Consider the following 24,985-nt stretch of genomic DNA (forward strand, 5'->3'; position numbering starts at 1 on the left):
TTCATTTATAAGCCACGAATTTACAGCTCATTGGTTAATGTGTGTAACGTGGAATGTCTTGTCCTTGTGTAATGGTCAACAGAATGTAGATATTAAAGATAACTAGGTATACTTAATAGATGTAATTTATCTCTGTATTTCAGATCCTTAACAGCCTGCTGTTGGCTCAAAAGTAGTTCACATCCTTGTAATTTGATTCCAATTCAGTTAATTGCAGATTATTTTGGGAATGGGCAAAAGAAAGAAAAGCAATATTCTCTTAAAGAGAGCTACAGAGATACAGAGAAGCACCTGTTTGCACTGTAAACATGACACATTCTTGAATGGTTCTGGGAAGCAAACATATGTTTCTTTAAAAGGATAAAGGTTAGGAAAAATGCTGTAATATAATTCAACATTTTTAACCATTTTAGAGCTTTTAGTTTCTATAACTACATTACCACAGATTTTAAGAAAATATAAGAAGACAGACGACTGCAGAGAGGAAAGGTCTGAATGTATATATGTGTTTCACTGGGAGTGGAGGGAAAGGGCTGAATGTATAGATGTGTTTCATGGGGAGATGGGGAGGGCTGAATGTGTAGATGTGTTTCATGGGGAGATGGGGAGGGCTGAATGTATAGATGTGTTTCATGGGGAGATGGGGAGGGCTGAATGTATAGATGTGTTTCATGGGGAGATGGGGAGGGCTGAATGTATAGATGTGTTTCATGGGGAGATGGGGGGGCTGAATGTATAGATGTGTTTCATGGGGAGATGGGGAGGGTTGAATGTATAGATGTGTTTCATGGGGAGATGGGGAGGGCTGAATGTATAGATGTGTTTCATGGGGAGATGGGGAGGGTTGAATGTATAGATGTGTTTCATGGGGAGATGGGGAGGGCTGAATGTATAGATGTGTTTCATGGGGAGATGGGGAGGGCTGAATGTATAGATGTGTTTCATGGGGAGATGGGGAGGGCTGAATGTATAGATGTGTTTCATGGGGAGATGGGGAGGGCTGAATGTATAGATGTGTTTCATGGGGAGATGGGGAGGGCTGAATGTATAGATGTGTTTCATGGGGAGATGGGGAGGGCTGAATGTATAGATGTGTTTCATGGGGAGATGGGGAGGGCTGAATGTATAGATGTGTTTCATGGGGAGATGGGGAGGGCTGAATGTATAGATGTGTTTCATGGAGAGATGGGGAGGGTTGAATGTATAGATGTGCTTCATGGGGAGATGGGGAGGGCTGAATGTATAGATGTGTTTCATGGGGAGATGGGGAGGGTTGAATGTATAGATGTGTTTCATGGGGAGATGGGGAGGGCTGAATGTATAGATGTGTTTCATGGGGAGATGGGGAGTGCTGAATGTATAGATGTGTTTCATGGGGAGATGGGGAGGGTTGAATGTATAGATGTGTTTCATGGGGAGATGGGGAAAGGGCTGAATGTATATATGTGTTTCATGGGTATAGAGATGGGGAGGGCTGAATGTATAGATGTGTTTCATGGGGAGATGGGGAGGGCAGAATGTATAGATGTGCTTCATGGGGAGATGGGGAGGGCTGAATGTATAGATGTGTTTCATGGGGAGATGGGGAGGGCTGAATGTATAGATGTGTTTCATGGGGAGATGGGGAGGGCTGAATGTATAGATGTGTTTCATGGGGAGATGGGGAGGGCTGAATGTATAGATGTGTTTCATGGGGAGATGGGGGAGGGCTGAATGTATAGATGTGTTTCATGGGGAGATGGGGAGGGCTGAATGTATAGATGTGTTTCATGGGGAGATGGGGAGGGCTGAATGTATAGATGTGGGGGAGATGGGGGGGCTGAATGTATAGATGTGTTTCATGGGGAGATGGGGAGGGCTGAATGTATAGATGTGTTTCATGGGGAGATGGGGGGGGCTGAATGTATATGTGTTTCATGTGCTGAATGTATAGATGTGTTTCATGGGGAGATGGGGAGGGCTGAATGTATAGATGTGTTTCATGGGGAGATGGGGAGGGCTGAATGTATAGATGTGTTTCATGGGGAGATGGGGAGGGCTGAATGTATAGATGTGTTTCATGGGGAGATGGGGAGGGCTGAATGTATAGATGTGTTTCTGAATGTATAGATGGGGAGATGGGGAGGGCTGAATGTATAGATGTGTTTCATGGGGAGATGGGGAGGGCTGAATGTATAGATGTGTTTCATGGGGAGATGGGGAGGGTTGAATGTATCGATGTGCTTCATGGGGAGTGGGGGGGCTGAATGTATAGATGTGTTTCATGGGGAGATGGGGAGGGCTGAATGTATAGATGTGTTTCATGGGAAGGTGAGGAGGGAAAGATTGGCTTTAAAATGGGTTCTGAAATAGCTGGTTCAAGGCTACCTCGTAAAAAAGCAATTGACTGCTTCTGCAGTCAGAAGAAAATGAACCAATTGGGTACATATTATGAATAACATATACAATAATCACAAAACATATTCTGTAGACACCTTTTTGGATCTACTGTCTCTTGGTGGTTGCATTGCGTTTCTGTGTCTTTGAATCATTCATTCCCATTTCATATAAACAAAGCTTTGGGCCAGATATTTGGAATACTTTTTACTTATTTTACCACTCAGACCCCTAAATTATCAAACGCCATTGGTGTTTGCAAGAAAGACATTCTATACAATGTTTTTATTATTATTATTATTATTATTATTATTATTATTATTATTATTATTATTATTATTATTGACTAAAATCATGCCTGTGATGATTTGGAATAAATATATCACAGTGCCCAAAATTATGTTTTGGATATATTTCTGTATTTTTATAATTGTTGTATCCTGGATACAGTAAACTCAGTCTGAAATTTGCTTTTACTTACTTCTATGTGCTTTAAAGGAAGGGAGCTGTATGAAAAGCCACAGTATACGATTTTACTGAATGTTTTTCTAGGGGTAGATTTTGTTAATTAAAGGGGGATCATTCTATTTTTAACCTTTTCCTAATATATTCTTGCCTGTAATATATTATGTCTTCTGTATAATTCTCTAGTTTTGTAACTGTTTTATAATTATTTGCCATGTAAACTAACAGGAGAACATTGCTTCTGGAAAGATTAATCAAGTTAGAGCTGAGCTGGTGAATAATATCCCACTTTCCACTTTGCAATGAAGCCTGTAGATGAAGCATTGTGCACCGAAGCCTGTGCAACACTGAAGCAGTAATAGCGAATCACACAGCACACATGTACTAGGATTTTCCAAAGGAAAGACTTTAATAAACCCAATCTAATTCACATAATGGGATATTACACAGAATACCAGCCTTGAGAATCACACAGCACACATGTACTAAGATTTTCAAAAGGGAAGACTTTAAAACCCAATATAATTCACATAATGGGATATTACACAGAATATCTGAATATATTTTGCTTTGCCCTGACCAGCTGTCCGCGCTGATCGAATGCGAGGGGGAAGAAACAAATTTGGGCCCATGTACAAGCGGGACAGAGCTCTCAAGCAGCAGAAGAAAGCCTTGATACGAGCCAATGGCTTTAAGATAGAAACCACCCCTCCGATGGTCTCCCCAGTCCAGATGGACTACCCCCTGCCAGGCAACATCCATGGGATTCACACTGTTTCCAAAAGCATGCCTCCCACTGCTCCAGCCTCAATGACCCCCACAGACTATGAGCGCAGCCCCTATGGACCACCATCACTTGGCATGGCAGTGCAGAATCACAGTGTGCTTCCTGGCTACCAGTATGCCTCATTCCCCAGCCGAGTCATAAAGTCTGAATACCCGGACCACTATACCAGCTCTCCAGAATCCATGGCAGGCTACCACTATCCGGATGCCTACCAGACCAGCTCTCCGCCCAGTATCCCCACCCTCATCTTGGAGTTTCTCCGCTGCGACCCAGATGAGCTTCAGGTGCAGAATAAGATCCTAGCCTACCTGCAACAGGAGCAGGCCAGCAGAAACAAGCATGAGAAACTCAACACCTTTGGCCTCATGTGCAGGATGGCAGACCAGACTCTGTTTTCTATTGTTGAGTGGGCTAGAAGTTGTATATTCTTCAAAGAACTAAAGGTAAGAAAGCTGATTATTTGTTTAAATGTGTGATGTATCTCAGTGGCTTCAACTGACTTTTTATCATCTACATTTTCTTAATATTACATTTGTGATTAGATTAATATTGACCACGCTTATATTCCTGCTTCAAGACAGATATTCTGAAGTGAGATGGGAAAGCATATTAGTGTTACACTGGTGTATGTATGATGCTTCATGTAGGGGCATCAGGACACAACTCCTTATGAAAAAAAACCCTGAATTACAAGGATGAATTGATTATTTCTGGCTAGGTAACTTTATTAGGTGCTATTGCCAATGGAGTAAAGAGCTTTGAGAATCTACTCTAATAGAAATAAACTGGGACCCATATACAACCTATTGTGTTGTTATTTTTATTAGAGGACCATTTCAATTCTGATTTCTCTCACTCAGGAATCTTCTCATCCAGAACATAGAAAGAGGAAGCATGTTTACAAATGAATACAACGCTTGCTCTATCTATCTGTGTAGAATGTTAAACATCTGAAAAAACACAACTTTACCGATAGGGTTCTTATCTAATGGGAAATTAGGGCAAGTGCAAATAATAATGGGCAATTTTTTTTTTTACTGTAAAATGTGTATATTTTATGCAGTATATTTTTTAGTTGATCCTATTCAAAATGTTTCTCATAAAAACATTGTGTGTGGACCAGCATAGCTAATTACACTCCTAAGTGAAATGTGTATGTGAAATGAATACAGTACACCTGTTAAGGTTATAATATAAAAAAAACAAAACAACAAAAACATGCAAGGTATTTAATCTATGGTCTAGTAATTTGCACTGATCCATTGTTTAATAATGCAAATGCTATTGAAAGTGTGGTTCTAACTGTTTCTCCACTCGCTTCATGATGTTATTAAGTACACTAAAACTCTTTATATCTGCAATTCACTTATTTTAAACCCCTGCTTATAATACAGTACAGATTTTTTTTTTTTTCTAAACGGGTGTGACACAATGGAAACTAACTGGGGAAGGTTGCTCTTTTAATTAAGAATCTGGAGATCCTCCCATTAATGATCAGAATGCTGGCAATAGATTTTTAAACATTCTTCTGCCCCTTGCAACTCTTGGAAACTTTTAGATATTCTGTGAAAACCATTACAGCATTTACTTGTGCCGTTTTCCACGTAAACCGTAATTAAACAGAACTGGATCTATTAAACGGATCGGAATGGTGGCGTATCTGAATATCACTCATTTAAATCAAGTCTTGTGAGTGAGTATTTAAAAGTAAATAAAATAATGCTACTAACTAAATATTTAAGCAGATATTTGTCACTGTTTAAATACAGGTGATCTGTATGTTTCATCTATAGCTATTATATTTATCTGGATTGACAATTCGGCCACCAAGTTAAACTAGCGTTTCCTTTCTTGTCAAAATATTAGGTTTTATTATATTTTTCCTCCTAAGTGACCATAGGACTGTGTTTGGTAGATCAACAGGGTTTTTAGGTGAATAAAGATAATTTTAAACAGAACTGTGAAGTTTAATACAGTCCGTCTGTGTGATGAAAAAACAACAGTCCTGTATTTAATAATCCATCATATGATTACAAAATGCATATTTCAAGCTGTCTTTAAGAACATCCTAGTTGCTTTATATCCATTTTCTGAAGATAATATAATCGGTACAATCGGCAACCAAGTGATAAGCCAGGCAATACTTGACAATAATCAATGCATTGAAAGCACTTTATTATTATTTGAAATGTCCTGGTTCTTCTTCACAATCACTTTAATGAGCATCAGAGTCCAGTCTTTTATGTTTGTTTTAAAAATGTATAACTTTTTAAATGCATGTTTAAGCAAGCCCTTATAGGAAGTGTACATATGAGTTAAGATTTCTCTTTTTGGGATTGTTGGTGGTCAAAAGCTATCACTTGGGTATTTGACCTCTAGTGCTTTTGATAGAGCTGTTGTCCTCTTTTAACATTGAAAAACATGTCTTTTGTACAGTGCAGCTGTATTGGGGTTAACCGTCAGCACAATTGCCTTTAACGTTCCTTACGGACTCCCAAGTAAGAGCCAACAGAGATGGAGCACAATTGAGGTGACACAGTAATCTAGTGCATCTCCTTTTGGGTAATGATTCATTTCTGTCAGGGGCCAGGTGCTGATGCAATATAACTAGCGGTGTGAACCGTGGTGTCAATTGAAAGATGTAATTGAAAGATGTCACAGACAGGAATTATTGCACAAGGAAAATTCTATCTTCAGCCTTTGCAAGAAAATCAATAGTGTCATATGTGTTCATATTAGCAGTGGCCAGTGTGAGAAAGGTCAGAGCAGTGTTTCTGAGTTCTTTGTGAGGGTTCAGTGCAGTTATTGTGATCAAGCTGTTGCTTGATCTCCCCAGCTAGCTAAAATGAGTTTAATCCTTTTACCTGTTTTCATACCTCTAGTGTATTCTCCTGCATTGTATGCTGTCTACTTCAAACAAGGAAAACATTTCCTTTTTTTTATTACTCCAAATCATTATTAGTACATTGTTCTGAATTTAATTTAAATAAAAAATAAATTAATAAAAAAAAAACAAGCACAATTTAAGACTCCGATTTGTGTTGAATGCCTTGTAATTACATTTCGAATCGATTTTTACTTTCTCTGTAACTCTTTTCATTGGTTTCATAAATAAGCCTATGCCTCTGTCATAGCTTAAAATCTTTGTAAATGCAAGACATGGGGGCTGAGCCTCATGGTTATTACAATCTTCCATAACGAGCAAGCGCTCAATAGTGATAAAATCTAATACTTCTAGTGGAAATGGTTGTCACTGAACTTTTCTTTTAGTATTTCTGTTTGTAAAGCCTCATTAATTTGGACCAGCGTGGTAAGATTTTACAGTAACATTGGTGAAGATTGCATTAAAGCCATGCAGTTAGATTTCTGTCATTTTAGCTTTCTTGCTCTTCTCTAAATTAGCCCTGCATAAAAGTCCATGCAGTTATCTCACAAAGAATTCTACAACCATTAATGAATGCATATACCTTTTTGTATGATTATACAGTTACTTCATACACTCCTTCATACACTACTTCATAGTCCCTAAATATTGTGTTGAATTTATTATTAAATTACTTGTTTTGGATGCATTTTCCATGTTGAAAAACACATGCTAATAACATTTGGAACTCAAAACATTTGAGGTTGTGTTAAATTAAAGGTACAGCAGTGACTAGTTCACTAGCTTCTCCTTCCTTTCCCCTCGAGACCTGGGTTGGAATCTGACTGGTTATTAGGAGTTAGATGAGTCTTGTTATCTCAAGCTATATCAGTCTATGTTATTAAACACCTGCTACTGTGGGTGTGGCTGTGCATAAAATGGTCTAGGTCTATTTTAATGAAACAGAGGTGGTTTTTAAAAGGGCACAGTAACATCTACATAACACTTTACATGAAGTAAATACCCTGTTATCACACTTTAGTTGTTTGTGTGTGTGTGTGTGTGTGTGTGTTGATACATACAGTATTCACTGTAACGTACATGTAGTAAATACTCAATTAAATACAGTGTAATCGACTACAAATTTTTTTCATTTAATAATTAAACATTGTTGCATTGCAACAACACTACCAAAAGGCCATAAATTCATAATGAATTCAAACTGAATTCCACAGGAATAACACCAGGATATCTTACTGTATTGTACTACTTGCTGATTGCTGCTTTTCTTTAGTGGGGATTTTAATAATTAAAAGTTTAAACGTTTTCCAAGTGTTAAACGTTTAGGCTCTTTTTCCAAAACCCCTATCAAAGGCAGGGGTCAGCTGTAGTGTCTATACGGTAGGATGTGTGCACCACAAGATTATTTATTCAATAATTCAGTCTGTTTGGTACACCTCAATCAGGATTAAGTTAGTATAGATTTGCAGGATTTGGTAGTCCACATTATAGTCCGTTTGATATGGACCAGATCACTGGGACACTGCAATTGACCCCATAGAGTTTAAGTTTAGAACTGATGTGTAGCTTGGCAGCAGTTCCAGTTTCTTAAAATAAAGCACTTGAGTCTGAACTGGGGTTACAGGAAGCTGACATTGACTTGAGCCATTCTTCTTGCAAAATATGCACTGTGCTGGAGAAATATCAGTGTTCTAGGTTATTATGGTAGCTGTCTTTCTCATGGTAAATCAGATAAACCGAACAAAAGGATCATTGTTTGCTAGATGAAGGAAATAACGATCGGCATTGACTTGTAAACCTATTGATTCGCAGGAGCTATAGAAATGGTTTGTTAATGTAGCTACGCGGGAGCTATAGAAATGGGTTGTTAATATAGATACTGGGAAGCTATAGAAATGGGTTGTTAATAGAGATACTGGGAAGCTATAGAAATGGGTTGTTAATATAGATACTGGGAAGCTATAGAAATGGGTTGTTAATATAGATACTGGGAAGCTATAGAAATGGGTTGTTAATATAGATACTGGGAAGCTATAGAAATGCATTGTTAATTTGTGTTTTTACATTTTTCTGAAGCTAAGTTTTTGTGTTTGAATTTATTTTTTAATTTTTTTTTTTTTTTTATAAATGTTCCTGCATATTTTTGAATGGCCCCAATGGCGTGAATGCTCTGAATGATAGGCAGATGGCAGCCTATTCATTTATCCCCGCTCAGTACCCAGTTCCTTCCTCCCTTTATGTTCACCACATGTTAATTAAGCTGTTTGGTTTCCCCACTGCCAAATTTACGATAACTTTTCTATTAATACAATTTTCCATTTTTGTTAAAGGATCAGTATGCCAATACGTTAGCAACCATAGAACATGGTAAACCCTTACAATACTCATGTGCAGTGTTATGAGATCTAGCATCTAAATTAACATGCCAGCACTCAATCTATATGTTTCAGTAAAAGTTAAAATCTGGTAAATCTTAAGTTAAGTAAGGTGGTAAATGCCCGGAATTATGAAAAAATATTTTGCTTTTCGGACATTTACCGAAAGCTTATTGGTAAAGGCACTATATTTATATATATTGGCAAATCTCAAGATTTACCGCTAAATGTCTGAAGTAAAGAGCTATTATGTTTATTTTGGACATTTATTGCTTTGCTTGGTAAATGTTGACATTTACCAGTAAATGTTGACATTTACCAGTAAATCTTGAGATTTGCCAATATGGAAACTTTTACTGTATCATATATGTTAGCCTTAGGGCGAAATTCGGGAGGTGGTAGCTGGGCTAATTAATTAATTATTGTCTATTATTATTAACTTTTCACGTTTCACTTTCTCCTCCTCCTTCCCTCCTCCTCTCTCTCTCCCGTGCCTTTGCAGTGGTCTCCTCTGGGGGGGGGGGGGGGACTAAGTGTGGATTCATCCCCCGACCTCAGGTTGCTACAATACAGTGACCTCGCTCTAGGGGGGTTCTCATCGAGTGACTCACAGGGCACCCCCGGCCACACTATTCTTTCACAACTCATGCGCTTTTCTACCTCAGCATGTGAGGCACTGTCCTTCCTTTGCTAGGGACGTGGCCCGCTTTACGCTCAGTGCCCAGTCCCAGACTAACCCATCTTTCTGTTGCAGATTCCTTGCGGGAGCTTTTTCCCAGCTTTGGAGGACCGAGCCTCACCTCGTGCGAGGGCAGCACCAGACCAGTCAAGGAATCCTTTTCTATTCTCCTTTCAGCCCTACAATCAGGCTATTCCTATCATGTGGAGAGGTGCCTCTGCCGAGCAGAGCAACTTGTATATGTTTTCAGATCCTCAGAAATGCTACCTTTGACCAAGCTCCATCCTCGGCAAAAGCGGAGCTCATCGGTGGGGATCTCTTTCTATCCTAATTTAAGCAGAGCCCTATCTGGCCCATCTAAGCCGAGGTACGGGATCAAGCCTCTATCCTTGGCCGAGCATCGCTTGCTCGGCCCATCTTTCTAACAGCTCATTGCTGCTTCCTCTGTTCTGCTCCAGGTAGCCTGGTTGAATTTCCTGAATTGTTTTAGGTTTGGGGTTCATATGGGCATAGTGTATCGGCGGGCCTGACCTTCTCATGTGAATCTCAGGCAGCGTAATAACTAGCTTCCTGGTTCAAAGCTTGCTTGAAGTACATATTTAGTGCTTTCTAATGATGTATCGTTATGAAACTACAGCAAACCGAAACAAAGGTTTGAGTCATGTGACAGGAGTCAACTTCTAAGTTTAGTTTGTTGCCTGTTACTCGATTGCTTCAGCTGATAGTATTCTGGTTTTAACGTCATTTAAAAGTGCAGGCTTTGTGTTTTCCATTGATGTCAGAAATGCCCAAGTTGGACCCCTGGTTACAAGGAAAGTCAGTTTTCCGACGTGTCCTCATGAGGGTTAAGTAAACTTGTTATGATATCATTCTTTTTTATGTCGTACTGTAATGGATATTGAACTTACAGAGGAAAGATTGAAGGGTTTGGGGGAAGCAGATGCTGAATTTGAAGCACCAGCGTTGGAAGTTGCAGATGCTGCAAGTGCCAGGCAGATCAGACAGAGCCTTACAGACAGGGGTTCACATAACTGATACGCAGGTACGCATGCAGACCAATAAAAAAAATTACGGAATTAGTTATTGTTCTTTAAGATGTAAATGGGTACCATTGGTATATTTTTTTTAACAGGAAAGCATTTATAATAAAGGCAGTGATGGTGCTCACAGTTCGGAAGTGAGCTATACACGCCTAACTTTAGGAAAACTCCTGATTCTACATTTTTCACACCCCCACCCCCGTCACTCACTCACTCGCTCGCTCGCTCAGCAAGTGAAACAGAATTTTTTTTTTAATGTAACTTAATTTTGCTTATAGATTGCTTTTTCATTTTTACTTTCATTTTAACTTTTGTTTTTAAATTTCGTATTCACTCCCCCCGCCCCAGGCTGCTAAAAACTATTTGTAGCTTTGCTTGAGGGATAAACCAACAGGATGTTGTTATGTTGTTTTCTTTCCGATTTAGTTCCTGACGGGAATAGTCGCCACAGTTCTTATTATTGAGGTGAACTTATTGCTAATGCAAAGCTTGTTTTAACGTTGGCTTTATTATACAGACCAGAAACCCACGCTTATAACTCCATTGTCATATTTTCTACATCTTCTTAAAATTCTCAAATTAATAATTGATACCCGGGTATAAAAGGGGCTACAAACCTTAAAAATAAGTGAAATATTTCACTATATATGTATGTATTGTAGAAAATAGAAATACCGGCACTGTAAACATGCCTCAATCAATTCCAACACCCAGAAACAAACAATTGAAAAAAAAATACTTTGTATGATGTTTCCACCACTGAAGAGTGAAGACGGCAACTCTTGCTTAATGTAATCTCAAACTCTCAATTAATTCACTTTTAATTTATTTAAATAAATATTCCTATCTATATATATATATATATATATATATATATATATATATATATATATATATATATATATATATATATATATATATATATATATTGCAAAAGTATTCAGACCCCTGACCAATTCATTGAAATTTTGTTCTGTTCGATATTTTTTTTAAAAACACTTAAACTCAAAATCAATTATTGTAAGGTGACATTGGTTTTATGTTGGGAAATATTTTTAAGAAATATAAAAAACTGAAATATCTTGCTTGCAAAGTATTCAACCCCCACACATTAACATTTGGTAGAGCCACCTTTCGCTGCAATAACAGCTTTAAGTCTTTTTTGGTAAGTATGTACCAGCTTTGCACACAGTGTCGGAGTGATTTTGGCCCATTCTTCTTGGCAGATTTGCTCCAGGTTGTTCAGGTTGGTTGGACGACGCTTGTGGACCGCAATTTTCAAATAGTGTCACAGATTCTCAATGGGATTGAGATCAGGACTTTGACTGGGCCACTGTAGGACATTCACCTTTTTGTTCTTGAGCCACTCCAATGTTGCTTTGGCTTTGTGCTTGGGATCATTGTCCTGCTGAAAGGTGAATTTCCTCCAAAGCTTCAGTTTTTTAGCGGACTGAAGCAGATTCTCTTGCAGTATATTCCTGTATTTTGCTCCATCCATTCTTCCTTCAATCGTAACAAGATGCCCAGTCCCTGCTGATGAGAAGCATCCCCACAGCATGATGCTGCCACCACCATATTTCACTGTAGGGATGGTGTGTCTTGAGGCATGGGCAGTGTTAGGTTTGCTCCACACATAGCGCTTTGAGTTTTGGCCAAAAAGCTCTATCTTGGTCTCATCTGACCACAAAACCTTTTCCCACATCGCAGCTGGGTCACTCTCATGCTTTCTGGCAAACTCCAGACGTGCTTTCAGATGGTACTTTTTGAGTAACGGCTTCTTTCTTGCCACCCTCCCATACAGGCCAGTGTTATGCAGAGCTCTTGATATGGTTGACTGGTGCACCATTACTCCACTCCCAGCCACTGAACTCTGTAGCTCCTTCAAAGTGATTGTTGGCCTCTCTGTGGCTTCTCTCACAAGTCTCCTTCTTGTCTGAGCACTGAGTTTTGAGGGACGGACTTTTCTTGGCAGTGCCTGGGTGGTGTGCTGCAGCTTCCACTTCCTGATTATTGATCCAACTGTGCTCACTGGGATATCCAAACACTTGGATATTATTTTGTACCCTTTCCCTAATCTATGCTTTTGTATTACTTTATCTCTAACTTCTGCAGAATGCTCTTTGGTCTTCATTTTCCTTCAGATTCACAGCCTTACCAATGATCCTTCAACAATGGGGTTTTTATCCAGAAATGTGACAGCAACTTTAATGGTTCATAGGTGGAGGCCAATGGTAAGGTAATTGTGTAATAATTTCTTTCATCGGTGCAAAATGGGAGCTTTTACAGCACAGTGGTTGAATACTTATGCAAGCAAGATATTTCAGTTTTTTATTTTTCTTAAAAATATTTCCCAACATAAAACCAATGTCACCTTACAATAATTGATTCTGAGTTTCAGTGTTTAAAAATAAAATATCAAACAGAACAAAATTTCAATGTACCATTTGTAATTCGGTAATAGGAGAGAATTGATCAGGGGTCTGAATACTTTTGTAAGGCACTTTATTACTACAGTCCAAGGATTAGCAATTCATTCATCTATGAAATGTGGGTAAGTTCTAATATTAAATTGCTTACTTTTTTAATATTCAGTTTTTTGTATATTAATTATTCCAGCACAAAAAAGACTTCTCAAAACAGTGTGAAACTGGAATGGGATAGGATAGTAGTGTTTCACAGGCTCCTCCCCCCTGGTGCACCTCACTTACCTATGATCACCCTAATGGAGTAGTTAATGAGCCTGGCAAAGGCTGATCTACAGAGTGCACACAATAGGATATTAAACAAGTAAGAAATGGACTAATGCATTGGATTAGGAGCTGTTCAGTCATAAAGAATATCTGCCATTATCATGTGTTACAATTGCATTTATATAACATCCAGAATTGAATAAGGACTGTGGTTTAATCAATAACGCACTTTGTCAAGAGGTTGTCTTACTTAGACACTGCGTGGGAACCAGCGCTAACAAGAATCAATTCACCTTGTGAGCAGTATTGACCAATATTGAAAAGATTGTCACTTCCATGTAAACACAGCTGCTGACATGTGCTTCCCTTTGCATTCCCTGTGTTAATGGTAATCTCATCATGGTTCTGACAGAGGCATGCAATTAACATGGGAGCTCTCAATAGGAACATGTGTACATGTGGCCATATTTCATCACACCAATTTGTTTGGAACAGTGCTGTCTGATAAGAAAGATTTTTTTTTTTGCCAATTTTTTACCCTAGTTTTCTCCCCAATTTAATATGCCCAATTATTATCTGTATCCTTGGCTTGCTGCTTGCAACCCCCCCTGCTGACTTGGGAAGTGGTGAATGGAGCATATGTCAATCTGTCATTTTTTGATCCAAAGTGATAACACAGATCTGGTGGCTCCACTGCAGAACTACAGTGGTTGATGATGCGTGGTAAGCCGTGAAATCCAATGCTGACCTAAGCCCTCCCTACCTGAGCAGTGCTCAACCAATTGTGCACCACCACCTAGGAACTCCTGGTCATGGTTGGCTGTGACATAGCCTGGATTTGAACTTGTGATCTCCAGGCTATAGGGTGCATCCTGCAATCTGTGCGCCTTTGCTGGATGCGCCACTCGGGAGCCCCCTGAAAGATGTTTTTGTTTAACACAGTCTCAGATATAAGCTACAATAGCAGTAGTATGTATTGAATATACATATTACATCAGGTACTAGGACAGTGTTGCCTGTTGTTTTTTAATTTTTACATTTTTTTTTTATAATTTATTATAAATAAAAAGTCTTATTGTTAAATAAAAAATAAAGAGCATTATTGTTAAATATCTTATATTACTGTTGATGGGTTTTATGAGAATAGGGAGAATAGCTTGATATAGTCATAGGATTTCTTTATTAATAAAGTAAAGCTTTAGCATATGTTAATATGTAATGTGTTAATATAAGACAGAGCCGGCTCTTTGGGGTAATATAAGTAATAAAATGTTAACATCTTTATCAAACTAATCAACAATGCAGTTAGTTTAGTTGAATTGCGGTCTGTATAATTGATCTAAACAGTATGTAAACACAGTAGCGCCACCTTTTTAAAATGTTAATTAAACCAAACCTGGCATATTAAAGACAAAAATACACTGAAGAGACTCACAAACATTGTTAGAGAGCCTGTTATTGTACCCTTGTAGTATTTAGATTTGCCACCATATAACATTGAACAGACCCCAAAATATAAATGTGTTAGAAAATGTTAAAAATCACAGGAAACATTTTGTTGTCAATAATACGAGAGGTTGAATTGTGAAAGCTTGTTTCCTGGCATTGTTGTGTTGAATGCGAAGGTGAATATTAATAGAGCAGTTAATCATCCTGTAGGTGTGTCTACCCTTCCAGTGCACTCTGTCCCCAGCGCTGCTTCACTTGCTTCTGTGTAAAAGCCCTTCGATATCTGACAGGTTTAGGAGCGCTCCTTTAGTCCTCAGTCTGAGCAGGTGTGTGGGTCCAAAACCTCAACCAGCATGGAAATTAAACCACAAAGTGAAAGATTAACAAAGACTGGGCTTAATATTTTTGCAGTTATTAATTACAAAGGGCTGGAGGCTGCCTTCCCTGTCTGTGCAAACACACGATTGAAGGGATCCCTGAGGTCAGAGTTGTTTTAGAAAAACTGGTTCATTTGGGGTTAGGCTCACCTTTTCTATATGGCCAGTGCCGTGAGACATTGTTATTTTATAATGTTTGTACATTTTTTAAGCAGAGATTTTATATGAAATACCTGCAGAAATCTTTTTTGTCCAATCTTTTGCCCCCAATTTTCTATCCCCAACTAAGAATGTCCAGTTACGCTCCTTCAGTGCAGCAGCTTTCCACTAACTCAGGAGAAGGTCAGTGGACCTTGGCCAGTCCCACGACCATTAAACAGAGGAGCTTCAGCGTGAATGAGCTACTGCCCTCTGGAGGACAAAGCCAGCCCTACAAGTGCCAGCTTTAGCTCACCAGGCTCCTGGCCAGTAGGATGTGGTGCATGGTGATAAGTAGAAATAGTCCCAGACAATTTTGCTTCCCTCATCTTGGCAGTGTGAGAGCCAATGAAGGCTAGTGACTTTGCACAGCCAGGACCCGCCCTCCCGACTGTATGACTGCACAACAAGCGCTTGTGCTTCTAGCAGCTGAGCCACATGGGGACCTCCTGAAATACCATTTTTATCATAGTAATGCATCAGGCACTGTGCTTTATTTTGCTAAAGAACCTCAGCTTATACTTTAAATAATCATCTAAACTAAGGACGCAATTGTTTCCCTGGGAATGGCTTTTTGTGAAACTGTTTGTCCATGTGATAAAGGATGTGGCAGCATTATTAAAGGTTGAATTCTCTTTATTATATGAACATATAATTTCACAAACTATAACAGTCTGTTTATTATAAACACAGACTGCATTGTGTAGTGCTATTGACTCATCTATTGTGAGATTATAATCCTTGTTTAGTACAGTATTTGCTATATAATACATGGTGCTTGATGTATGCGTTGATACTCAGTTCCAGCTCTTTGTGTTTATTAGACAGGTGTACAAGACAATGTTGCACAATTGTTTTGTTAATCCTGGATCAGGAAGCTACTGTAAAGGCACTGATGTAGTGTTATATACCTTGACGACAAACACTGCAACAGGAGTCAGCTCAGTGACGTAAACTGACTTATAGTACTCTACCCTCCAAGAAAGGGCTTTTGTTATTCCCTTTATACCACACCCCTTGTTAAACATGGTACATGCTTATCTTAGTTCTTATGTAAGTTTAACAAATGACAACTATAATTTAGACACACTGGGGTCTATTTTAATGATCTAAACAGTTTAAATGTCATTTGAATTTAGTCTATGAACCTGTTTTTTTATTGTGGGTATTAATGTTAAAAAGTGGACCAAAAGTCTCCCATTGGTGAAAACAGCTACATGATTAACACAAAGCTAATTTGCTATTTAGATCCATTGTTTAGATTATGAAATTAGACCCTGAGGAATTGTCTTAAACACGTTTCAGTCGCTTGCGTTTTTCATGTTGAGTTTTTGTGGCTTGGATGTCACAAGCAATACAGAGTAGGTCAATGAGTCCTTTAGTTTCAGCTCAGGTCTCCAGCAGATCAAAACATGTGCTTGGGCTGGGCTCTGATAGAGATATGACTGTCCCCAGATATATCGTTTCATTTAAGAGACAGTAATTCTGTCACCCAGGGTCTGACAAACGACTAGCAAGAGTCGCGCTGTGCTGTTAGCAGGAGACCCTAACATGCACCTGCTGTCAGCCAGTTGAAAGTTACTGACTACACTGGCCTTCAGCCACAGGACTCATATTGCAGGTTGACAATGAGAGGCCAGGCTGCTGTGCTTGTTTATTGTGGAGGACGAAAGGTGAAAGAGTACTAGAGAGGTGAAGAGATTGAGGAGGTCACTGCTGACACTCGTAAATACACACTGAAACTGAGACGAGATGGGATGTGTCAGTGCAGGACTGGCAGCTACTTGTAGATGAAGAAATATGGGAGGGAGACTAATGGGGAAATGCTCTGGCAGGCAGCATCTTTTAAAGGGTCCAGTGAAAAATCTGTCAGCACAGAGCTTTCATTGGCATTGTAGATAAAAACAAAACAGAAACTCTCTGCAGAATCAAACAGCTGAGTAATATTACATTAAGTAATATTATCAAGGTCTCTAATGCAAAGTTGTTTCTTTCTCAGATTTGTAACATTAACATGTTTTTTTTTTTCTATTTGCAAAATGATATGAAAATATACTGCCCTGTGTTAGTTTATATGGAATTGGATTGACTTGATACCCTTAAGTGTAGTTTTGATTTCCATCTTAAATTGAGAGAGGGAAGAAAAAGGGATGCTTTGCTCAGCTGTTGCCACCAGCATCTTGTTGTACAGTGAGCTGTATGGATGCATTGCCCCAAAAAGGCAAGCAGAAACTCTCAAACAGAAGTGACACTCTGCATTTTTAGTGACCACTAAAGCCCCACTTTACGTCACCTAAACACATTTTTTGGCAGCAATATGGGTGTTTTGCAGCCGCAAATCACTTTACACCTATCCTTAGATCAGCCCCTAAGACTCAGCAGTTTGTATAGATGTGTGTGTGTGTGAGAGAGTGAGAGACAGAGTGAGAAAAAATAAATAAAGAAGAGTGAATAAGCAAGTTGAAACCGCAGACAGCTGGCCGATTATTTTACTATTGACCATTTAGATTGTAGATCTCACCAAAGTTTTCATACACTGTGTTGTATGTACTCTGTGCGCTACCATTGCTGGTAGTGTCACGTGAACTGTTCATTGTGTTGATATGTAAATAAATCCTGTTCGTCTGCGGGGCATATCAACTTCAACCTCCGTCTCGATCTCCTGCCTGTCACTCATCAGCGAATGCACGCACCGACACGGCAGACGGCTACTCTGTCACACGCGTTAATACTCTGTTAAAAAAAAAAAACAGGACCTTAAATGATGGAACGAGGAAAGCTGTAGTGGTTACAACTAAAGGATGCATCAGGTGTACTTGGAAATAAGTCTCACTCATATAAATAAGTCTCTCTTGCTCGTATAAATAAATCTATTTAATTAAGGCTGATTCATTTGTTGCTGCACTGTATCTGCTTTGCCCTGGGCTCCATTTCTCACATTAATCTGTAGGGAAAGCCCTGGTCCTTATTTGGGCAATGAAAGGGTGGCTATGTAAACAATTAACATGGTGGTATGAGAACTACCTATTATTTGAGGAAGGTCATTTCATTTTAAAAACAAATAATTTCATTTGTGATGAATAACCAGGACTACAATGAGAACATCGTCCACAATGAAGAAAAGGCCACTTCATGGCTCAACACGTTTCTCCTTTCATAAGGGTCTTTCATGGGATCAAGGTGATCAATTGTTTCTTATGACCATCACATCAATACACACATTTTCACTCACAAGCCCATTTTATTTTTAATTATACCATCATAGACACAAAACAAAGGTTGACCACGCTCTTTTAGACAAAGTCAAGAAATGTATTTAATCATTTCAACTTTAGAAAACAAGACAGTGATGGTTTCAACCACTAGGTCTTCATCAGTGATTCATTATTCCATCACAGGTAAGCACTGTAAAGCCCAGAAAGGTTTGTAAAGCATATTAACAAATATGTCCAATCATGGTAAATGTATGAAACCAAGTCTCAGTGGAGATGCACACTAATAAAGTCGGTTCGCGTCATGCTTACCAATTCCATTTTCCACTTTTAAATGCTTGCCATTCATGTAATGAAAGGGTTACCTTGGGGATGTGCCATTAATGCTGGGGGGAATACTGCACACATGCAAAGGCAACCCCTTTCATTACACAAATGGCAAGAATTTAAAAGTTAATTCTTTTTTTAACCTTTTTTGACAAAAATTCTACATTTGTTAACAGCCATTCAGATGTGCTTTAAAAATATTTTTTTTATATTTTGGAAGAGATTTTAAGCTCTACAAGCCAATCAGATTTCCCCGTGTATCCATGTCTGAGAGATGTGGCTTGCTCATATCCCTGTTTATCCATGTGGCTTGTTTATTTCCCTGTTTATCCATGTGTCTGAGGCATGTTGCTCGCTCATTTCCCTGTTTATCCATGTGTCTGAGTGATGTGGCTCACTCATTTCCCTGTGTCTCTCAATATCCTTGGTATTGCAGTGTGTTCACAAAACCTTAATTAGTTAGTGTTGAGGAGCCAGAGCTGTCCTTAGACAGGGTTCACAGATAGACTCTTCCTTCAGCTCAGCATTTCTTTTTGAAACAGTTTTTGTGGTGGTTCTCTGGATTTACAATGACAATTCGCTGACCACCTGCAATCTTGTAAAAAGTCAGGGCGCTGCCCTCGGAGCAGTTACAGTAGCGTTTGCAGAGATGAAGGGAGGCAAACTGCAAACTGATAGTTCTAAACTGAACAAAGTCATTATTGTTGGAGTCCTTTGGGAACTGTGCTGCGTGTAAAGTGTTATTAAAACAAAAAGAAAAAAAACTTAAGTCTTCGATGTTTTTTTGGTTGTTTTTCGTTTGTAGTTATTTTATTAATTTGCTCATGGATGTATTTGTAAGCTCTGTATCACCAGACATGCCAAGTTTCACCCATTTTATGAACTTTTCGGTCTTAATTTTAGCAGTCTGAAAGAAATGAAAATGACAACATTTTAATAGAATATCACAAATATTACTATTTTTTCAAATCGCTCTCATTTGGATGTTCTTAGAGTACCATGATGCCTTTTAAAAAAGACCTTTTGAGTGTCATGTGTGTTTATCACAAATATAATGGTACACTAATTCTATATGGCAGGTGATGGTATTGTATTTATACTATTAAAACACCACCTACTGATGATCTACACCGTGGCAGATCCTAATACCTACTCATTCACAGCATCTTTCCACTGTATGTTTATTGTATTTGTTGAGGGGATAATAGGGGTGCTGGTGTTTAGATCATTACAATACACTACAATACATTTTTTTTTAGCCAGAGTTATTAGAAAAAAATATCTATCACGTAAACTCACATCTTTCTAATCAGTGCTCATTCTACTGCTTGTTCACATTCAGGGAAAACATTTAAATCTGGCTCTCCCAGTCTTTTCGCTCCGCATGTAAAATATGTGCTAGAGTGTTGCCAGGGATATAGGAATATCTCTATTGTTTCCATATGTTTTTGGAGAGGTTAGCTGCATATGGTAACAGAAGTTAATATGAAACAAAAAGAGGCTATATTTGTAGCTTGACTTGTGAACTGTACCGTAGTTTGAATGATCGATTTCATCTTGATGCTGTTACTTATTTAGCCAGGTTTAATATCTCGCAAGACTATATGCCAAAAGGAAATTCTACTAACACTACTTCTGGAATTAATGTGTAGAGTCTGTTCTTGACGCTGTCATATTTAACCAAAATTTTATAAATCCCATTGACTGTGCGCCACCAACCCCATTTAATTTACACATCACAGCCCACCAGAAGTGATATGTAACATCCTGCACTCTGTCTGATCTTTTTTTTTTTTTTCCAGCTTGCTTTCCACCCACCTCGTCTTCACTGGTGAATAATACATTGTGTTAAAAATGCATCGATTAATTTGCTAAACAATGTAATGGTTGCGGGGACCAGCACTGGCGTTTACATTTACTGGAGCCATTTATCTAGCATTCAGAATGTGGAAAAAAAAAAAAAAAAAAAAAACATTTTAAACAAAAGAAACAGGAACTTTGCCATCAGCAAGTTTCAATGCGCAAATGGACATAATTCCTTGCTGACCTAGTAGTGAAGACTGTAGCCAGGAATCTCATTGTTAGGTATGCTATATACATACTTTACTTCCTACATGTACTTATACATATACACATGCAAATTAGTTTCAAAATGCTGATGTGAAAAAATGCATGGCCACTGGTCTGTGGGAAAAACCCAAACAGACCAGTGAAAAAAAAGGTTGGGAACCACTGATCTAGAACATAGAAATCAGCACTGAATAGGTTCAACACTGGTTGATTTGCCACCATTGTATTAATTGCTTACGACACATTTAAATTATAGTTTTGAAAACTACAATTTCAAAAAGAATAAAAAGGTATTTTAGTTTTTATCTCTACAGTAAATATATCATGCTTTCTTATGAAGCACACACAATACATCTCTTTCAAAAGCTTACTTCATATATATTTAATTGGAAATCAGTTTTGTCCTATAGAGTGTAACAAACATTCTGTTCTTTAATAAGTTGTTTGAACACAAGAAAAAAAGATATTAACTGGTCAAACCAATTCACCTTTGTTCATCCCAATGTGTTAATGTTCCCTGTCCAGATCCAATCTGAAATCCACTTACTATTTCACTAAGTGGGTTTCAAGTTTGTGAACAGGGGTTGTCACGGTAAATTTATTAAGAAAGGCCAGGCAAGGATCACACCTTTCAGTCCGAGCTAAGTAGCTATTAAAGTTAATGAGAGAAAAACACAAAACAAAAAGAACAAATTTGCTGAAGTGTCCTCATTCACATAAAGCATGCTGTTTTGCCAAGTGCCTCCAAAACAGCTGTGCCAACCCTACCTTCTGCTGCTCAGCTGCGCGCCCCCCGCTGCATTGAAAGCTTCTTTCTTCACACTCTTTAATTGGACGAGGCTGATGCTTTCGTCTGGTGCATCAGAGTTCACAGCTCATTTTTTTATTTACAATAATCTCAGATCTAGTTGTTTAGTTTAGGTGTACATGGAAGTCATACTTTATTTAAAGCAATTAAATAAGATGGGTTTACAAGGTTCGCATTGCACTTAACTGATGTTGACTAAACTGTTGCATGGGTTTAAAGATTTGTAATTAACATGATTGTGTAAGGAGTGGTCACATTTGCCTCCCTCTTATTTTGCTTTTTTTGTTTTATTTTAATGCAGGTATCAGAATAATAAAACATTATTAGAAGTTGCAGTTGCCTCCTGCTGTCTAACAATTCCATCACGTGATTGATGTCAGACGGTGTCCAATGGACGGTGGGACCATGTAAAAGCACAGGAACCATTTAGATACCAAGAAGTAGCAATTTGAACTTTAATCAAAAACATGTCGGAAAAAGTTTGTGAGAAGAAAAAATTAATAACGTCATAAAAATAATAATAATAATAAAAAAAAAAATTAACTTTAAAATTAAATAAAATCAGTTTTCTGGTTATTCATCCTCGGTCTTGGAATCTCTTCATGGCTGTTGAAAAACAAATTGGTAAGCTCGCTATAAAGCCGTGTGTGTGTATTAGCTGGAACATTCAGTATGATGCGCATTATATTATTATTCATAACCGGCGTTTAAAAGAGACCAGGCGTCTATTTACCATATTTCCCAGCAGCCCCGGAGCTTATTGGAGACCAGCGATTTTTACGGTATATATGTTGCTTTGAAGACACTGATAAAAGATTAAGCATTTGTTGTATGATTTGCTATGTTTTTACCTCAGTAATGTTTTACAATCTTGCAAACTGCATTTGCTTACAGTGCAGCCATGTTGTCTGTCAGCTGTGTGTATACACAGTTTGTAAGAGAGATGCTCTCAATTAATCAATGCAATACAAACCTGCTGTTCATTGATTTCAAAATATGAGCTCAAATTAAAGACACTGGGGTCAGTTTTAATGAGCAGGGCAAGGTGTAAATCCTGCTGCTCTTTAACTCTATATATGAAACTGCCTAGCGGTGGCTGTTAGAGCCACATATTAACACTACTAGCTATGAAAGAAATATAGTGGAATTAGTTCTATGAAAAATCTGGTATATAAATTTTAGTGCAGGGTTGTTAAGATCATAGAAAATTATATCAGGTTATTATATAGGAAAGAAATAGAAGGTCTGAGCTGTTAGCTGTCACTTAAAGAAATGGAAAACGGCCCAGAAAACATCTACTTAGTGATCCAAAGTGGCTGGTAACTGATTGGGGAAGATAAGGGTTGGGGAGGAATTTCAAAACTGTGATTATTATTATTATTATTATTATTATTATTATTATTATTATTATTATTATTATTATTATTATTATTATTTATTTGGCAGATGCCTTTATCCAAGGTACTGAAAGGTATATGGTGGTACATTGGGTTGAGTTGAGTAATTTAACTTCAAACCCAAAATCAGAGGCCAGAAATGTGGCATTAATGTTTGATTCTGATTTATGTTTTGAGGCTCATACCCTTAATTTCGCCAAAGTGGCTTTTTATCATCTACGAAATATTGCTAAGATTAGGTCTTGTCTTTCATTGCCTGATTATGAGAAGCTAATTTATGCTTTTGTCTCATCTAGACTTACTACATGCTGTTTTTGCTGGGTTACCAGACCCTGCCTTTTCACGGTTACAGACTGTTCAAAATGCAGTAGAGCGAGTGCTTAAAAAAAAAAAAAAAAAAAAAAAAAAGGTGACCTCATAACTCCTGTGCTGGCTTCTCTACACTGGCTTCCAGTACGATTTACAGTTGATTTATCAGATCCTACTTGTGACTTACAAAACACTTAATGGCACCTGATTATCTAAAAGAACCCTTATTCATTTTACTATAACATTTTCATGTTCATGTTTAATTGTTTTAATTCGTTTGATTGTAATTTTTGTTTTTATTGAAAGGCGCTATATACATAAATAAACGTACTTACTAACCCTACACCTTTAAGATGGACTAAGGATACCTAACCAACAAGTGAACTTCCAGTCAATTTCCATATGGATTTGTTGTGGACAAAAACTACATTCTTTCAGACATAGACAAACTGCAAAGTGCTTTTACAATTTCAGCAGCAATGGCTTTGTAGAAATGAGGTATTGAGAAATAGAACAGGATACCAACAAATATACACGAGAAATGTAGAGCAGGGTATCAACAAAAAGACATGAGAAATATAGAGGAGGGACCAAAAAAAATACACTATGAACTTAAAAAATAAATACAATCTAAGAAGTCTATTCAGCTATTATCAAGTAATAGTGGGAGGCTGATGAAGATTGTAAAAATAAAATAAAAAACACAATATCTCTTCAGCTGCCGAGAGAACAAAGCAAATGTTTGTGTAGCTGTCAGAACTGCACAATGCTGTATTCAGTGTCAATAATGAAAAACACATCGGGCAAGGGGCTGAGAGCTCAGATTAGAAAGGAGAGCAGAGAGAAATGTACGCTTTGTTAGCTTTGTTTAAATGCGCCATTTCTCCACTGCAAAAATAAGTCTTTTGTGTGGTTCTTAAACCGTGTCTGTGTATTTCAGATATTTTCAATCATACAGGGAGGTTGTGGTTTGTATCTGCTCTCAAATTGACTTTTGCAATTTTGTGTTTGCTTCTTTCAGCTTACATTTCTATTACCTTGTGTCAACCCTAACCAACACATCACTGCTACTCAACACTGAGCGCTTCCAGTAGCCTTTACACTGTAATATCAGGCTCTTAACTTTTAGGATTATTCATAGGTCTGTGATCTGGTAGAATTCCTTTAAAATATCAATTGGCAGAAACCCTTTAAGACCTATCTAGGACACCTGCTTTAATATGTTGATTGTTGTGGACTGGCTGGTAATGTGGCTCAGTCTGAGAGAGCGAGAGATTAATAAACATTGCTAGGTACAGTGCAGCTCAGTGTGAGAGAGCGGGAGGTTAATAAAGCATTGCTGTGTACAGTGCAGCTCAGTATGAGAGAGCGAGAGGCTAGTAAAGCATTGCTAGGTACAGTGCAGCTCAGTGTGAGAGAGCGGGAGGTTAATAAAGCATTGCTAAGATATTGCTCTGCGGTAAGGACAGGGGAGAAGGATCAAATGACTGCTGTACTGTAACTTGTTGGTTTAGGTTTATGTGCAACATGCGTGTTGTATGA

The 24,985-nt window shown here is 38.2% G+C and overlaps 1 pseudogene; it reads left to right on the plus strand.

The window, feature by feature from the left end:
* LOC121303577 overlaps window positions 1-24,985 on the plus strand; it is a 43,646-nt pseudogene that overhangs the window by 2,179 nt on the left and 16,482 nt on the right.

This window comes from Polyodon spathula, chromosome 33 (assembly GCF_017654505.1).
Source record: "Polyodon spathula isolate WHYD16114869_AA chromosome 33, ASM1765450v1, whole genome shotgun sequence".
Lineage (NCBI taxonomy): Eukaryota > Metazoa > Chordata > Actinopteri > Acipenseriformes > Polyodontidae > Polyodon > Polyodon spathula.